The sequence below is a fragment of the Rissa tridactyla genome, chromosome 7 (genome assembly GCF_028500815.1).
Source record: "Rissa tridactyla isolate bRisTri1 chromosome 7, bRisTri1.patW.cur.20221130, whole genome shotgun sequence".
Taxonomy (NCBI): Eukaryota; Metazoa; Chordata; class Aves; order Charadriiformes; family Laridae; genus Rissa; species Rissa tridactyla.
In genome coordinates, this window is record NC_071472.1 from 56,653,445 (window position 1) to 56,670,019 (window position 16,575).

At 43.1% G+C, this 16,575-nt stretch overlaps 1 protein-coding gene across 1 annotated transcript in view; it reads right to left on the reverse strand.

The window, feature by feature from the left end:
• The window catches only part of MYBBP1A (MYB binding protein 1a), a 62,023-nt gene that overhangs the window by 16,270 nt on the left and 29,178 nt on the right, over positions 1-16,575 (reverse strand). The gene's annotated exons all lie outside the window — the stretch shown is intronic.

Here is a 16,575-nt window from a genome sequence, read left to right on the forward strand (position 1 = left end):
GCAGTAGGCACAAATAAACAAAAATAAAAGCTGGCAGGTTAGCAAATGCTTCGTTTCAAAGGAACCCTAGATGGAAACTGCTGTTCAGAGCAGCACTCAGCCTTGCCCCGGAGTCAAACCTGCTCATTAAGCCTTTACATTAACACAGCAATGAAAAGAGTAGCCACTAGAAAACCAACAGTAATCTGCAATCTTCCTTTTTGATTCCAAAATTCCTATTTTAAGGCTTTCTTAGGTACAAGAAAAATGCAGCAATAGACAAAATCAAATGACAGAAATGCATAAAATACACTAATGAATAATTAACACAAATAGTTTAGAGGATTTCAAGGAAACACTTTGGTAGCAGCATGAAGTTAGTGAGCAAATTCTACCCGCATATAAAGAAAAAATGTTGCCTCTAGCTGCCATCACACAGATGGAAATTGAATGCAGATACAAATACCAAAAATCACTGGGAATTACATCCAGTTAATCTCATCCAAAGAAAGCAAGGGCTGCCATTTTTAACCACACATTGCAACTGAAACCACCCTACAGAAAACAACTGAGCAGGGTTTGTAAAAATCTTTATCTAAGACACCATTGAAATCAAAATCTAAGAGGCCTTGAGAAAATGCAGCCTGGTGATACCCAACCTGGCCTCCAGGTACCCCTTGGGTCCAAAGGAAGCAACCTGGAAAATACGTAGCAAAAGGCTAAAAACTGGCCATATGGTACCCATGCTTCTACTGGAGCATTTTTAGGGAACTATTTACTGAAGAATTCAAAGTGAGGGAAGACAAAAAATCCCTAGATCTCCTGAAAGCAGTAAGACCATCCAAAATTGCAGGCAGTCAACAGGACGCCACACGAGCTCAGGAGGTCTGTTTCCCATACAACATACTCCAGGCTTCTGGGAGGGACAGGACACTGAACACAGGTCCCCCACCAGATAATTCCAGCACTCATATTTGTGTTACAAGACTAAAGTCACACGTGCAGGTAAGCTTACCTCCAGTTTGCACCAGCATGGCCAATGAAAAGAATTATCCAAATAGAGCGAGCTTTCACTCACAAACAGAAATTCTGTTCTTTACTCGAGGGAGAAAATGCAGCAGGGAACCAATGAGACTACATCAAAAGATTTACGTTGATTTAATGAGAGAGAGCACCCTAATGCCATATTTGAGGCAGACAAGCTTACATATTCCTTGTAATTATGGGGAGGGCTGTGTCTTACAGAACAAATTATGGCTGTCTGCATGCATGTACCAAATGTAGTGGAAAGTCACTTCAGTGCAATTACAAAGAGAACGTGACCCTCCAGTAGATGAAAGACCATAATTCATTCTGAAAGGCTCAGGCAGGGTCATAGACCTCAAGGCACTGTCTCTTCTTTGACAATTACAAAAGCATTCATACTGCAAGTGGGCGCAAAGCACAGAGAAGGGTGCTGTTATGCTGCCCTGATAGTACCTCAGGACTACAGACTTACTCAAGAGGCAAACAGAGGACCAGAGGCAACAGTGATAAGGGCCCACTCAGGAACGGTACCAGTCAGCAGCGGGTGGGAGCATTGTGAGTCAAGGAGGAAAAAGAACTGGAAAGAAATCAAAGCCATCCAAAGGAACAAGACGCTCTGGAGTCCTGAGGCTCAAATGCTGGACTGACAGAACAGGCTCTGAACGGACCTAGTCCTCAGTAAGCACTAAGCTTGAAAATTATTTTAAAAGAAAGGAAAAAAAACCCACAAAATATTCCCTTCTGTGTGTCATAAACAAGGAAGTCAAACACCCAGTCATCTGAGAATCCTGGCTGCTGCTATCACTGTTTAGTAATTTTGTCACACTCATAGCTTTCACGACTCCAGCCCGTATATTAGATTCAAGCAAAGAGGAAAATATGTTTTGAGTTTCATGTAATTAAAACTTTGCTATTGCTGTACTCAACACAATCATGTGTTTCCTGATTGTTTTTTAACCCAATGATAATTTAGTACTAAGCATGAACAACTGTTCTCATTTGAAAGAATAAAAATAAAATAAAATATTTACTTGCTGGTTGAAATAAAATTTGGCTTAAGAACATCTCAGTCAGAGAGCAAACGTGACACTAATAATTACAAGGTCCTCAGTGCCCAATACTATGCTATGCTGCAGCTTAAGGTTATCATATTCATCACAGAATCAGTGACTCTCTTATTCCTAGATCTAGTTATTAACACGTAGTTCTCACACAGCCTATTTTTCCAGAGCAAACTGCACCGTTAAAAGTTAAACCACAGGGAGAGGAACTGACATCAGCAGAGTCAGCCAGAAAAATCAGGGGCAGAACCAAACCTAAAACCCAGTTCTTCAATCCCAGTCCAAGGGTAAAGCTGGTAAGAAACAGCACTTCCCACTTCTCCCGCTGACGCCATCCCATCTCAGCAAGATCAAACCAAAACAGGAGGGGCACCAAGTTTCTTTAGAAAGAGGTGCAACCATCAGACCTCGCTCACAGCATCTATCAGCATGTGATAAAGGATCCTGGACATCAGCAGCAGATTGCTTAACCAGTAAATGTACTCAGAGAAAACAACCAGGACCACAAGGCTGCCACATCACCTTGGGAAGTAACCGTCCCTCAGCAATGGCTTTGCAGCCACAAGTTCATCTGACAGGGCTGAGAAACATCAAACCACTGTCTGGAAGGGCATGAAACAGCTCCCCATAGAATAGTCCCTGGCAGGAGTCCCAAAAAGGGGTTTTAAACACTCAAAGAGGAAATCGCTTTCATGACCCGCAGGAGCTTCCCCAGGTAACACATGTTTTGTCACCTAATATAAGAGGGGCTAAGAGTATGAGCACTTTGCAAAAGTAAGAAAAGACCCAAAGCGAGTCAGATCTCTAGGAGCCATTTCCTTGAGGTCACAAAGGAACAGCTCGCTCTCTGCAGTTTATTTTCCTTGTTGTATCTTCTCAAATAAATGGATATAATGCGGCTGAAAGTAGACATGTCAAGAAGGGTGAACATCTATGCATTTGTAAGTGAATGTTCATCTCCTGCTCCCACCTGCTTCAGAGGGCTAGTCAGAGTTTCCAGATACCGCAAGCCATCTTACTTGCCCATCCTGACACATCACACTAGCCTGATTTTTGGGAGCATAGACACTCAGTGTTCTTTATGAAAACAGCCTCAAAAAAAAAGTGAGGCTGCTCAGAGGATTTTTCAAGCCATCTCCTGGAATAAGACTCTTCCCATTGCTAGCTGGTTCTGAAAGCACACACCATTACCATTTGGTGATGCTCCTGTGACAATACTAGTAATCCAAAAAGATTCTTTCGAAATAAAAAAGTCACAAAATCTACCTACTTTCTTTTCTGTGAAACAGAGGTTCTAGCGTGTGTGTGCGTACATGCAAAAAAATACATGTGTGCAAGAAAATTACATGAATGCAAGCATGCAAGATGTTCTCATTCATACACATTTAAAAAAAAAAAATAAAAAGCAGCATTTCACAAGCTTGTGCTCAAAGACACAAGCCCCCTCCCTTGCTGAGCAGTAGAAAAAACAAACGGTAGCAAAAGGAAACTTTCCAACACACAAATTGCATGTCTGATTCTTCTCTGCTTTCTCAGAGCTTCTTCAGAAGCAGCTGGGACCTGTTCACTACAGGAGGCACTGACCTTACACAACCAATTCCGACCTCCTCACCAGGACTTTTGACCAGTTGCATGTTTTAGCATCACCTCACAGACCAGCAGCAATTTGAAGTCTGGAAAGCACTTCCACAAAACCCAGCACAGACCTGGAGCTCAACAACTACCCCGTTCTGTCCCTCTCCCTCCTGCCCTCCCCAGCATCACTGATTTTTTTTTTTTTTTAAATTTCTTACAAGCATTTGGCAATTTTGGAGGCTGCCAGAACAATACTGTTCCCATGAATATCATAGAGGATTCTCTGCATTTTCTCAGTGCCAAATCAAACCTGCTGTGCTCATAACAGCCCTACGAAAGAGCCAAGTATTATCAACGCTTCACAAATGGACAAAACCAGCAGAAGACCCAAAAGGCCCAGCTACCGAACTCCAGTCCGGTTCAGAAATGAAAGTTATCGGCCCCCCTGTATGCACAATCTCTGAAATGAGAATGTGTGAGAATAGTCACAAGCAGTTGACAGCCACATTAGAGCTTTTTATTAAGGGCAGAGGAGAATCCTGCAGCCCATCCTGTGCCCTAGGAGCCACCCAGTTGCCTAATCGAAACGTTTTCTCCTTAATGTCAGTTTTTAAAAAGAAACACCATAAAATAATACAAAAATAAATAAAAGTGAAGTCTATTCAAGCAGGGTTAGTGGATACATCTATACACTCCCACATATATCTATCAACCATATGACTAAATGAGGCAGAAACGCTCATTATCTGTCCATGGGGGAGAAGAGAACAAACAATAACTAACTGCAGTGCTGACCCTGTGATTTTCTGCCAGCTTTATTTATTTCTTTCTTATCTACAATGATTACACAAAATGCCATTTAGTATAAACGGCCAAGATTTCGTTCTGAAATAGTAAACGTGCTCACTGCAGTAACTGGTAATTCCCAGATGTGCTCACCTACCTTATTTAGATGCTAAAAAGGAGTGCAAGCTGGCGGGGTTGCTGGGATATACAACCTACCTTTACCCTTCGCAAGAAAGGACAAGACACGCAGCCCGACTATTTAAAATGGCAAGCAACGGATTAACCTCTACCAATTCAGCCACTGTTTTCTTATTGAAAGCAAATATCTAGCCCAGGCGTAGGAGCCATGGAGGTGAGAACAGCAGCCATCCAGGTGACTCACCATCTACAGGGGAACAGATCGAGATGCCTTTCAGTCACTGCAGTTGTGAAAGAAAAGCCAAAAACAAACAAGCCTTTGCAATGATGTACAGATTCTGTTTGCAAAGTTGAAGGGATAAAGGCATGACCTAAATTCAAGGTTGTTTTTCAAAGAAAAGCACACTGTTAATAGGAAAACACTTGCTTCTGATGCAAAAAGAAATGCTTTTCTCAGCCCCAAGTGTTTTAGGAGGCTGGCTGGAGGTGACTTTGCAAGCAAGTGAAAAAAGATACCACACAGACACACTACCATGAGAAAAGACACTGAAATCAGCAGTCACCCACTGCCACTATCCGAGGAGCAAGAATCTGAAGATGTGCCCACAAACATCCCAAACACTTTCACACAGCCATTTTGTCAGATGATCTCCAAGCAGCTTGCAGGCTACAGCTGATTAACCCTTCCAAATTCCCTTCTGGCATTTCCAGCTTACAGGAGAGAGGCAGTAAGTTTAACTGAAGCCTGAAGCACATGGCAGGACAGAAACGCCTCGTTAGGTCTGACCCAGGACAGCATCAGAGCTGCATCAGACCTCCATGCATATTACAACAGAAGCAGTTGGGAGTTTAAATGCTTACCCAAGACATCAAGATGGATTTTCCCCACCTTATGCCTATCATTTTTGCATCGTGGTCACAGTTTTAGCAAGATGAAGCATGTCACCAGTGTGTCAAGATCTTCTGTTTCCCCTTATATATATAATATATATATATAAAAATAAAATGTTACCTGGAAAATTACAAGTTTGTGCAACTCAAATATATTTTTAGAAGTGAAGAAGCATCAGGAGCTTTAGCGCTATCATCATTTCACTGCTCTTGGAAGTCCAGGAGACAAAAATACACAGGTGGTATCACACCACACAGGCTACTGGTATTTCAGAGCGCTGATGTCTCCCTTCTGGCATACACGCTACAGCAGCAAAGCTACAGCGTAACCTGACCTGCCCGCACATCTGATGCGGTGCCAGCACACATTATAAGACAGCAGCGCTCAGTATGTAATCCTCGGCAGTAAGACTCTTCTACAACCACAGGGATATGGCAAAAAAATAATTGCACTTCTAGAAATTCTCACCTACCAAGCCCTTTGAGACTGCAATCGCAAGAATCACATACTGCATTCGTGACAAATGCTACCAGGAAAGCTAGGATAAAAAAAACATATGCCAAGAATATGGGAAGTTCGAAATAAGCTTGCTTTGAATTTTAAGAAATAATCAAACTAGAAATAAATTCCTCAGCTATCTGCAACTTGTTACATGTCTTAAAAGAAACAACAAACAACCCCACAAAAAACCCAGAGCCACAGCAAGCTCCAGCTAACAGGACTACTGGTTATAGGAGAATTACCTGCCATTTATTACTATAGGGCAGGATAACCAGAGCACCACAGCAAAATCTCTTCCAATTACTGTCAAAGCTTTTGTAAAAAGAAAAGAAATAGCATGCAAAGCCATGAAGCAAATGCCAATCTATCCTCATTTCTGCTCCCACAGCTGAACTACTCTATTTTTACATTTACATTGGGTGTGGGTTGGAAAGAAAGGCTCCAACAGAGCAGTCTTGACTTTCAGGCCTTGCTTTTCATTTCTCTTAACACACTTGTTCTGTGCATTTGAGCATTTCTGAGCCTATAAGCTACAGGTTTGTTTGATATGGTTTGGCAGGCAGAGTCCAAGTTAGGACAACCTAGAAGCTTTTTCAAAAGGGAAAATTATGAAAGGGAAAGAAGAGTAAGGCCCACAACAATGGCACTCCCTGTCCCGTACAGCAAGTTCACAGCAGGCAGTACAGAAGCAACAGCAGTTCAATGTATGCTATATACATGCAAGTTTCCTAATGTTCCTTGACACATTATTATCAGAATTATAAAAGACCAAGCACTCCAACACTGGGGGCAAGACAGCCTTCTTGGTTAGGAACTGTCATGACAACACTTAATAGAGGACTCAAACTTGTGACTGACTTAAAAGTCTGGAGTTTCACACAGCCTGTTGACCTCAAAAGGACCAAGCTGAAAACTCTCTGGGGGAGGCAAGAGAAAAAAAAAAAAAAAGACTCTTTCCTAAGTTAAGGACAAACAAAAAATTATCCTTCAAGATCCTTAAGAAGTATCCTCACTGAGCAAGCATCAAATGCCAATTACTTACTTAAAACATACAAAACTCATTTGAAGGCGTTAGATGTAAAAAGTGAAAACCAGAGGTGATTAAGAAACACTTGCCAAATCAATTTTCCTCAATCCTCAAGCTGTAACTCCAGTATTTCACACATGGCACGCACACAAACACGTTCCATACGTGTTTCAAATTCAAGGGGAAGGGAGGATAAGGCAAATCCCTGTCTGTGGCTTAAGAAAACTATTTTTGAGACCAAAAATTAATTTTTAACTTCCTCACCACTGCTGAAACAAGGTGCACACAAGTACTGAAGCCAAGATTCTCATTCAGCCACGACCTAAAAGGTTTCAGAGTGGCAAGTGCTAGCGCCTTCTGGATAAATGAGACACTTAGAACAACGTAGCCGGCATGTTCAGTTATGCAGAACCGCAGGACACCTGAGCATCTATCTCCATAACTATTTCTTGGTTTAAAAACATGCTGCCAATGCTCCAAGGCAGCATCCTAAATTTGACATCGACTTTTACCCCTAATTTCCCCTGTTGTCCCCTCTGAGGAAGGGACCCAGGGAGCGCCTTTCCTGCACCCTGCTCCTGGCTGCCTCCTCTGTCCTGCTCAGCCCAGAGATGCTGCCAGGCCCTGGCGGAGCTCAAAGCCCTGCCATGCATCACGCTGCAGCAGCCAGGATGAGAAAGCCTCCTGTGCCGAGCTCCTGTCTGCAGGGACACAGGCAAAACAGGCCTGTGAGACAGCACTGCTACAGCGCGGTGCCTCGGCTGGGCTCTCAGCAGGAAAGCCATGTTATCTGTCACTACACAGACTCCTGGTGCCTGCAAGCAGAGTCAGAGAGAGCTCATGCTGGCCCAGGAAAGATCACAAAACTCTCTTCTGCATGATCATGCATCTCAGGAGCTGAATTCAGTATTTCCTGAATCTAGCGTCTTCAAGACTAATCAATCAGCTCCTTCAAGATGCTCCCTCAGCCAGCCTCAACAAGGTCCAATATTGTTGTCTGAGAACCCTGAGAGCAGGGTACCATTTGGCCAGCACAGAAGTTGTCCTACCAGGTGCCAGTTTCCAAGTCTGCAAATGTGCCCTCCTGCCTTCAGGAACAGACAAGGCACAATAATGCAGCAGAAGTAGACACTGAGCAGAACCCCCCCCATCCATCAGCTGCTACCCCCTGCTCCCACACCCTCCCTCTGCACCAAACACCCTGCTCTGGGCCAGAACGGAGTTTCCTCCTAGCCCTCCCTCAGCCCAGCCTTGCCAAAAAAACACCAAATAGGAGATTTACGAGCCCAGGAACAAAATTCTCCTTGCCAAAGAGTGATCAAAACAAATTGATATTTTACAGCTTAAATGAAGTTCCTGCAACAAATGGATAAGAAAAATTTTGCAAGGCTAGTTAATTACAAGATGTAAAGCATCTAAGTGACACCTAAATCACATTTTACAACCTTGGACAAGAAAAGCTATCTTACTCAGTGTACTCCCACCAAACATCCTAGGTCATCAAGCTCTTGAGATTTTCAGTGTTCTAGAATAAGCCAACCTGCACGGCAACCCAGTTTCATGCAAAGTAGATTGTACCTGTTCCTCCTTCCTAGTAAAAAAGCAGATTTCCACAGACACGGCAGGATGCTTTCCATCCAGGAACCTTTAAGCAACTCACAACAGCTTGCATATTAGCACATTGAAAATAACTGTCACACGAGACACATTTTGCTCATTTGATCATCATCATGTAGATGATCTGTTTAGGTCTTCTAGTGCAAAAAGTTATCAATGAACTGTGTTGGGCTTGTGCGGTTTTTTATTTTTAAAAACTTTTATTTTTAAACCGCTGAAACAGCCAACATCCCTCTCTCTAGCTAGTTTCTAAACAAACTAAACAGCAGTTTGCAAATACAAGGGTTCGTGTGTCCTCTTAAGCTGCTGGAACATATGACCCCAGTAATTCCTGGTGCGGGCCAACTTCCCAGTCACTATCTTGGCAATAGAAAAAATGGAAGAGCCATCACCTGCTCATCGCCTGCCAGGTAGTAGGCGAATTGGGTCTCACCTCCATGAGAAAGGCTCAACACCAAAGACTCAAGGATGGTGGAAATCTCTTGCTAAAATGCCTGCAAGTAGGGGAAAACCAAATGCACAGGATGTGGTGCTGCACTCAGTTCTTGCAATTTGAGGTTTTTGGATTTGAGGTTTTACTACCTTGCTCACTGAAAAAGAGCAAAGCTCCCTGGAAGACAGCAATTGAGACAAAACTGACTGTGAAGAAATCTCCATCTTTCTACCCCTCCTGCTGACTCCCCTCTCCTCTTTATTTTTATTATCCTTCATAAACCTCTTCACCCGTGGCTCAGATGTCCTGCTTTAAGCAGCAGCAATGAGAAGTTAAGAAATCTATACAATTCTACTACTGTTCCCAAGGCTCTGAACAGCAGCTGTCGCATCGATCAGATGGGCTGTTAACTTCATTCTGCTGCTACTGAGTACTCGTCTCTACTACAGAAAGTTTTATCACATTAGCTACGGTGGCACATCCTCCTTCTCCACAACATGAAAACAGCTATTGCAAGACACAAACACTTAAACCACCACCGCTCAATCTGGCTGAAAATGTGGAATGAGCTACGCCCCATGGAAAGCAGGTTTATATAATGCAGCGGCACCTAAACAAGTTATGTCAGCCTTAGCCCTACAGGTGAAAATAGTCATTGCCTTCACTGACAAAGTCACACCAGTATGATTTTTTTAAAGGTACTTGAGCCAGCAGAAAACCCAGGACTAGCAGTCAAGACACTGGAGCAGCCTGCCTGCAGACCAGGGCGTATATACAGTATTCACTTCCATACAGGTTTCCTCATGCCCTAAAACATCATTACTTAATTTGTTTAATCAGGGACTCTGCAAATCACATTCTCTCCACTGCTGCTGAGGAGTGGATTTTTTCCATGCTTGATTCCTCTGCAAGCAGTGCTCTCGAGGATGTTCTTGTCAGAGCAAAAGCCCCTTCTTACACTTGCCTAACCAGAGGCACCCATTTGTGAGAGCCTACTCACTGCAACATGACGTTTGTGCCCAACACAAGTGGGCACACGTACAGCTGTTCCCTTCAGCACTCTTCTGTTGGCAGCTGGAAAGGAGGGGGGGGAAAAATATTAAAAAGTAATTTAAAAAAATAAAATTGGAAAAAAAAAAATCAGAGCTCCCTCCTATGGTCACCATAATCTAACAAGAACTAGTGACAGAAATAAGATGTTGCTACATTTTAAAGGCAGTAGAGATGAGCCAGTGCACACAGGGAGAAGATCTGACACTGCAGTTTTTCAGAGGGTATCTGCATGGTAAATACTGTGCTTCACTGGCAGCCTTCCTGCCTGAGATGAAGGGTCTGCAGGTCATTTGGGCAGTCGAAACAATGAACATATAAAATAACACACTGGACTCCTGGGCCAGGCCTGGCTGATGGTATTAGACACTAGCGTTGAACGTTTCATTTGCATACAACAAAGACAGAGCTAGTGAGCATTCAGGGCTGGGGAAGACGTTATTTACCTTGTGCTCTTCTTTCACCAGAGGCCAACAAGCAGACCCTCCGGACACGGCAATCCATACAGAACAATCCATATATTGGTCTGCTGCTTTGGTGAACACACAGATTCATTTCTCCCAGGGGTAACCACTTACCATATCAGAAAGGCCAATCAGTCTTAATGTTTCCCTCCAAAAAAAAAGTCAATATCTTATTATCCTAAATTCTTCAAAACTAAAAAGATGCCATAATTAAGTGAGCCACGAGAACACAAGATAAATCAGTAGCAGAACACAGATTAGTGCCCATGAGCACTGATGGTTTTTTTGCTCTTTCCGTAATGCCCAATTAGAGGACTGACACATTGGTGGTGAATATTGGTACCACAGGGCACACTGACACCAGAGGAGAAAAGAACAGCAACAGACTCTGCAATGCATCCAAGCCCCTCCTTTCCCCCATAAAAATAACAACAATAATAATCAGGAAATATGCCCATTTCCCTCTCCACTCCCAAATACACTTCTCTCCCAAGTTAAGAACAAAGTCACAATTTAAAACAAAATAAATAGATCTAAGACAATTAGGTTTCTTAATACGGCCCTGTTTATTTTGGAGCATTTCCACTTTGCTTTCACAAGCTCTTCACTCTAAACACCAGAGCAAGAAATGCTCTTTTGTTAAGAAATCAAAGCAAAGATTCTCACAGAACGTCCCAGTAGCTAAGGCTCAAAGAAACGTTACCAAACACCAAGAAAGCTCTTGCGAAATCATCTGGGGCACTATCCTGTCTCTTGACCCTGGTTTTCTGCTGATGAACAACCTATTGCCAAAGCTTTAATTTTGTCATTTTTGTATTTTATGCACACATACATTGTATTATCAAACATCAAGAAGCTCCACTGACACCTCAAGTTACCTGCACACCTTGGTAAGACCAAAACCACAACTGTCCCCTCCAGTTCCCTCACCTGGCTGGTCCTCCAACACTTCCCAAGCCAGATGTCTCCTCTGCACAACAAAGGCAATCTTCCTCAATTCAGGAGAGACATGCAATAGGATTTTCTTAGGCCTTAGATTTTAGAAGGCAGCTACTGCATAATGCAGCCTATTTAAAGAGATTTTGCTAAAGTCAAATTTAATAATTCAGGAGATTTAAGAGCAGCACGCATTCAAAATAAAACAACCACAAAACCATGTTGCCTAGGCACTGTGTGCCTTTTAGCTGCTGTTCCCGATTGACTAGACGGGTCTTGATGTTGCAAGGACAAAGGTTTTTATCTTTTGAGAACATTCATCAGCAGATAATGAGAAATTACAATTCCAATTCACTCAAACGTCAACTATTGAAGTTTAGCTTTCAAGCAGTATAAAAACAAAACAAAAACCAAAAAGTACTCACACGTCAGTAAACTTGTTAGCTTGGAACATTGAAATAAACAGCTTTGCTAAGCCAAAAAAGAAAAAAAAAAGTTGGAAATGGTACTAGCTTGAACTTTGTAGATTCACTGATTCGGATGCTTACCAGCAGATCTTCTCATTTTGCAAAATCCACTGAGAGAAGTACCACAACAGGACAGACTGCACATTGCTCTTGGGGAGAGAGACACGGCTTCAGACCCTGTTCGGCTTAGAGGTTGCTGAGAAATCCGAACTCCTTCTTGTACTTTAACTTTTGCAGAGTGGCATTTTAATACACGCCACGGGAAAGCAGAAACAGAAGCAGGCAAAGCCCATTCCTCCCCCACCTACAAATAACAACAAAAAGGGACCTACCACTTTCTACACAAACTCTTAAGAGCACCCTTGTCAGTGAATACAGCCCACGTTGGCACTTCATTTTATGCTGCAGAAGCCCTAATCTTTCTTCACTTGCCAACTTCCAACACCCTTGCTGGTATTTCCAAACCAAGATCCAATACAACACTGTAAATACAGCAGAAATCATTACCCAAAACTTCAACAAGATTCTATCCTGACATTTTTATGTTTTGTAGCATGAATATAAGTCAAGCCCATACGACTGAGATAGTCACCAATTTCATCACAACCACAGACGTTTCTTCACCTCCTGTTTTTGTTACGCTGTTATTAAACACATGGCAATGACCTCGCCTCCAAGCAAACTTTTCCCATTTGATCTACACAAATATCTACTCAACAAATAGTCGAAGAGGCTATGTTTGTCAGGCTGAGCAGAACACACTTGGGTGGTTCACTCTCTTTTTAAAAACTATCAACTCCCCAGGCATCAGATGGCAAGTTTAATTTAGGAGGCTAGGAAATTACTCAGTCTTGGAAAATCACTGCAGTATGGTATATATCAAACTCAGCAAGTCCATCCAATACACAGGGCTGTTAATGCTACTGTTCAGTCCCAATCGCGTATAGCTCTTGCCAGCAGCTGTGCCTACAGTACAACTAAAGTCTATGTGACCTTTTAATTTTCTTATTTCTTCCCAGCAATAGACCAGAACGCTTCCTCCATTACCGAGGATTTGCTACACGATCACCACCACAATCAGCTGAACAGTAGCAAGCAGCATAAACAGTGTGTATCACCAGAATCAGAATAAAGAGGCAGGCAGGAGCTTTTTCATGTTCTGTTTGTGCCGCACTGAGTATGGTGGAATATAAAGACCGGGGCTGCTAACAGGGCAGTTTCTCTGTGCCAGTCAATTAATGCCTGATATCGTTATGGATTTGTATGTGGGCAATGCAGGCATCTATCTGCTAGACACTTTTTGCAAAAGACACAGGGGCCATTAAAAGGCCCCAAGAACTACAACGAAAGAACCCAATATGACTGAAAAAATAAACAAACATGAACAGCTAACAACATGCACGATGCTCCAAAGAGACGCTGCAGATTCAGTGACAGGAGTCCCACGTTCAACTGAAATACACCACGAGCACACAAAGTTCTCAATACAAACAGAAGTGAAAACTCATGCCACGGGATTTCAAGCACCCAGCTTAAACGCAGCCAGGAGGACCTGAAAAATTTAAACATCCTTTTAAATTTTCAACCATCTCACACAAATGAGAGGAAAGGGGGACAGAAACATGGCTTATAAAGCAGTTCATCAGAGCACGCTACGTTTTACTGTGGCATCAGACACCTTTCCCAAGAACATCAGAGACTATTTATAGATGCTGTCAATGTGCTCTCCCAGTGCAAGAAACACTCCCAAAAATGAAAGGTTGGGATGCAATAATCCACATCCACAACCATCCTAAAGGTCTAGGAATGAAAAATCTCTACACAAAAATGTAGAGCACCCTGGCCCTGACTCAGCAAAGCACTTAAGCATTCAACTGTTTCCCCTTTGACTTCCGAGGGACGGTTTACATACCTAGAGTTAGTGCGTGTCACAGGGCTTTGCTGGCTCATGCTCAGATAGCTCAAAAATATGCAAGAGCCCACCCATAGTTCAGTTTTACCTTGCAAAACACAGGATCTCCTTGACCATCTCCTTACACAAAACAAAAACAGGAACAGGAGCAGGACGCTGACTGGAACAAAGCATGTCAGTGTGACATACATTTTCCAGCTGCAAATGATTTCTCTCCATTGAAGAGAGGGCGCGTACTGAACAGAGGAAAACAAAAAGGAAAAGTCTGCAGGCAACAGCCACTGGAACACTACATCCCACAAGGAGCTGTCACTGGCCGGGGGGGGTAACTCACCCTCTGAAGGTCTGCTCACCTCAACCGGACCCTGGGACGAGCCCTCCCCCTAGTGAAACCTCTACGGAGGACACAGGCGCAGCATGGCCTACCTCTGGAGAGGGGATGGAGGATGCTTTGAAGGAATGGTACCTTTTAGTCATGGCCTATTGCTTAGCTAGCACCAGCAGCCCGGTTCTCAGTTCTGATGCAAAGGAGGTAGAGCTGAACTGGTGAGGGTACTCATCTGGGGACGTTTATTTTCCTTCATTATTAGTAACAGCGTATGCAAAATATTCCATAACAAGGCCTTCCTATACCACCTGCTGGAAGCTCTCTGGGAGAATGCAGGCAAGGCACGGTGCATTAATGCAGTGATCCATTCATCTATCACAGCATGAGGAATACTGCCACACACACACACTGAGGGGTGACGGCTTCTGATGCTTTGCAGCGCTTTTAGTGTTCTTGCTGTATTAAAGTTTAATTACTTCTTAACTTAGATATTTACATAGGACATAAACCGTTCAGAAGGCTAACTGTCAGCCAGCCAAGACCTCTTTGGCAGGACTCTGGGATCATATTTTACTCTTCTGGTGATGGCAGCTCTGGCAGAGAATTGCTTCAGTTCTGTAAAATTCTGTCTATATAGGTTTGATCCCTTTGGGGAAACTGCCAAAGCACCAAGATTAATTAGCAACTTACCTAAAACGCACTCTCTATTAGGTAGATCTGAAAGGGTTCCTTGCCACAGACCGTTTTATAAAAACACATTTTGAAATATTAATGAATCTATATGACACAGAATGACATTTTGAACTCTGTCTCAGTGCCCATTCTCATCTCCACACTAAGTAAAATGACTTCTATTAGTTCCGTGACAGCTCTGCTCAGGTTTGCAGAGTTCTAGCCAAATCATAGAAAATAAACTCATTTGATGGACAAATATAGCATCATTATGCTCCCAGCTACTGCAACATCCTCAATCAATACAGCTTTAAATGTAAATAAGACGACAGGAATGCATTCAAACTGATGTGTGACCACAGTGCCAAAATAATTGCAAAGACTCTTAGTAATTGTGTTGAAATGTACACTCCTAGTGCCTTTCCCAAGGGAAAAGAACAAGGGACGGGTATCAAATCATTTGCCTAACCCTGGGACAAAGTTACAGACTAAAGTGGTGTAAGTGTCTGCCAGTGCAAACAAGATGGGGAAACACCTTACTGCTGGTATAAGGGGATGTTTCATTTACTAGTCTTCCTTTCCAAACCGGTTCCGATACTGCTGGTCAACAAGCAGGATTTCTCAGGGAAAAGCATGGTTGTTCCAGTCCACGCTTCCAGAGAGGCTGTGCTTCAGCCTATTTCCAGTTCAGAGCTGGCACCTGGAGTATACACTTGCTTGCAGAAGCCTGCATCAGCAGTAAGCCTGTGTACTGCAATGCAACGAGCCACGCATTTTCCTTCTTCACTTGATTCTCAGACTAACAGAGGAAGTTTCTAGGGTAGAAGCATTGGTTCATGGACTCGTTTAGTTCTCTGGCAGCCCCAGCATGTACAAGAATGCCAGGGGGGCAGGGCAGTAAGAACCTCATCACAATTAACAACGCACCACCAAGGGGTTTGTGCTGTAACAGCATCAGAGGGACAGCCCAAGACCGCACACAGTTACAGAACTAGTTGTTATTGTAGCCATGCTCATCATACTGATGCTGCTAAAAATAAACCAGGAAGACATTCCTCACCTAAGGCTCAGGAGGGTTCTGGTATGTAGCTGAGTCATGCAACAATGATTAAATTAAACACATCTTGATCCTCTGGTTTACGCTCCATCAGCACAAGCCAAAAACCAAACCTTTTCTGTGTATTGAAAAAGCAACACTGCACCCAGTGAAACAAGGCACGAGGAAGTAACTTGAAGGTTAAGGTCTCCTGGAGAACAACTGCAGTAGTAAGATCAAATTGCTTTACAAAAGGAGGAAGAGCCAACAAGCTCACACACTTTTTTTTTCTAAACAGAATTTGAGAGAACGCGTTTAGTGCTTGTGGAAGCCATCAGACTGACAGCAGCATCCTTAGTCAACACAACAGCACAAGTCTCCCCCACCTGTTAGTACCACACACATTCTGCTTGGCTAACTGCAAGGCTTTGCACTGCCAGCAGGATCATCTGTGCCAGAAGCTTAATGCAATTCATTAGCAATAGGTCAACTCAAAGGTATAACACGAGCTCCATTTCTGATGACTTGTCATTTTCCCATACCAGTCTTATCATTGGAGACTATATCCCTAGCTGTTATTTGTACCTAAGCTGCTCAGAGCACGTGTATGTATGCAGGTATGCACGCAGGTACGGGATGTTAGCTACACTTTACTCAGGTGTAAGCACTTTCTTG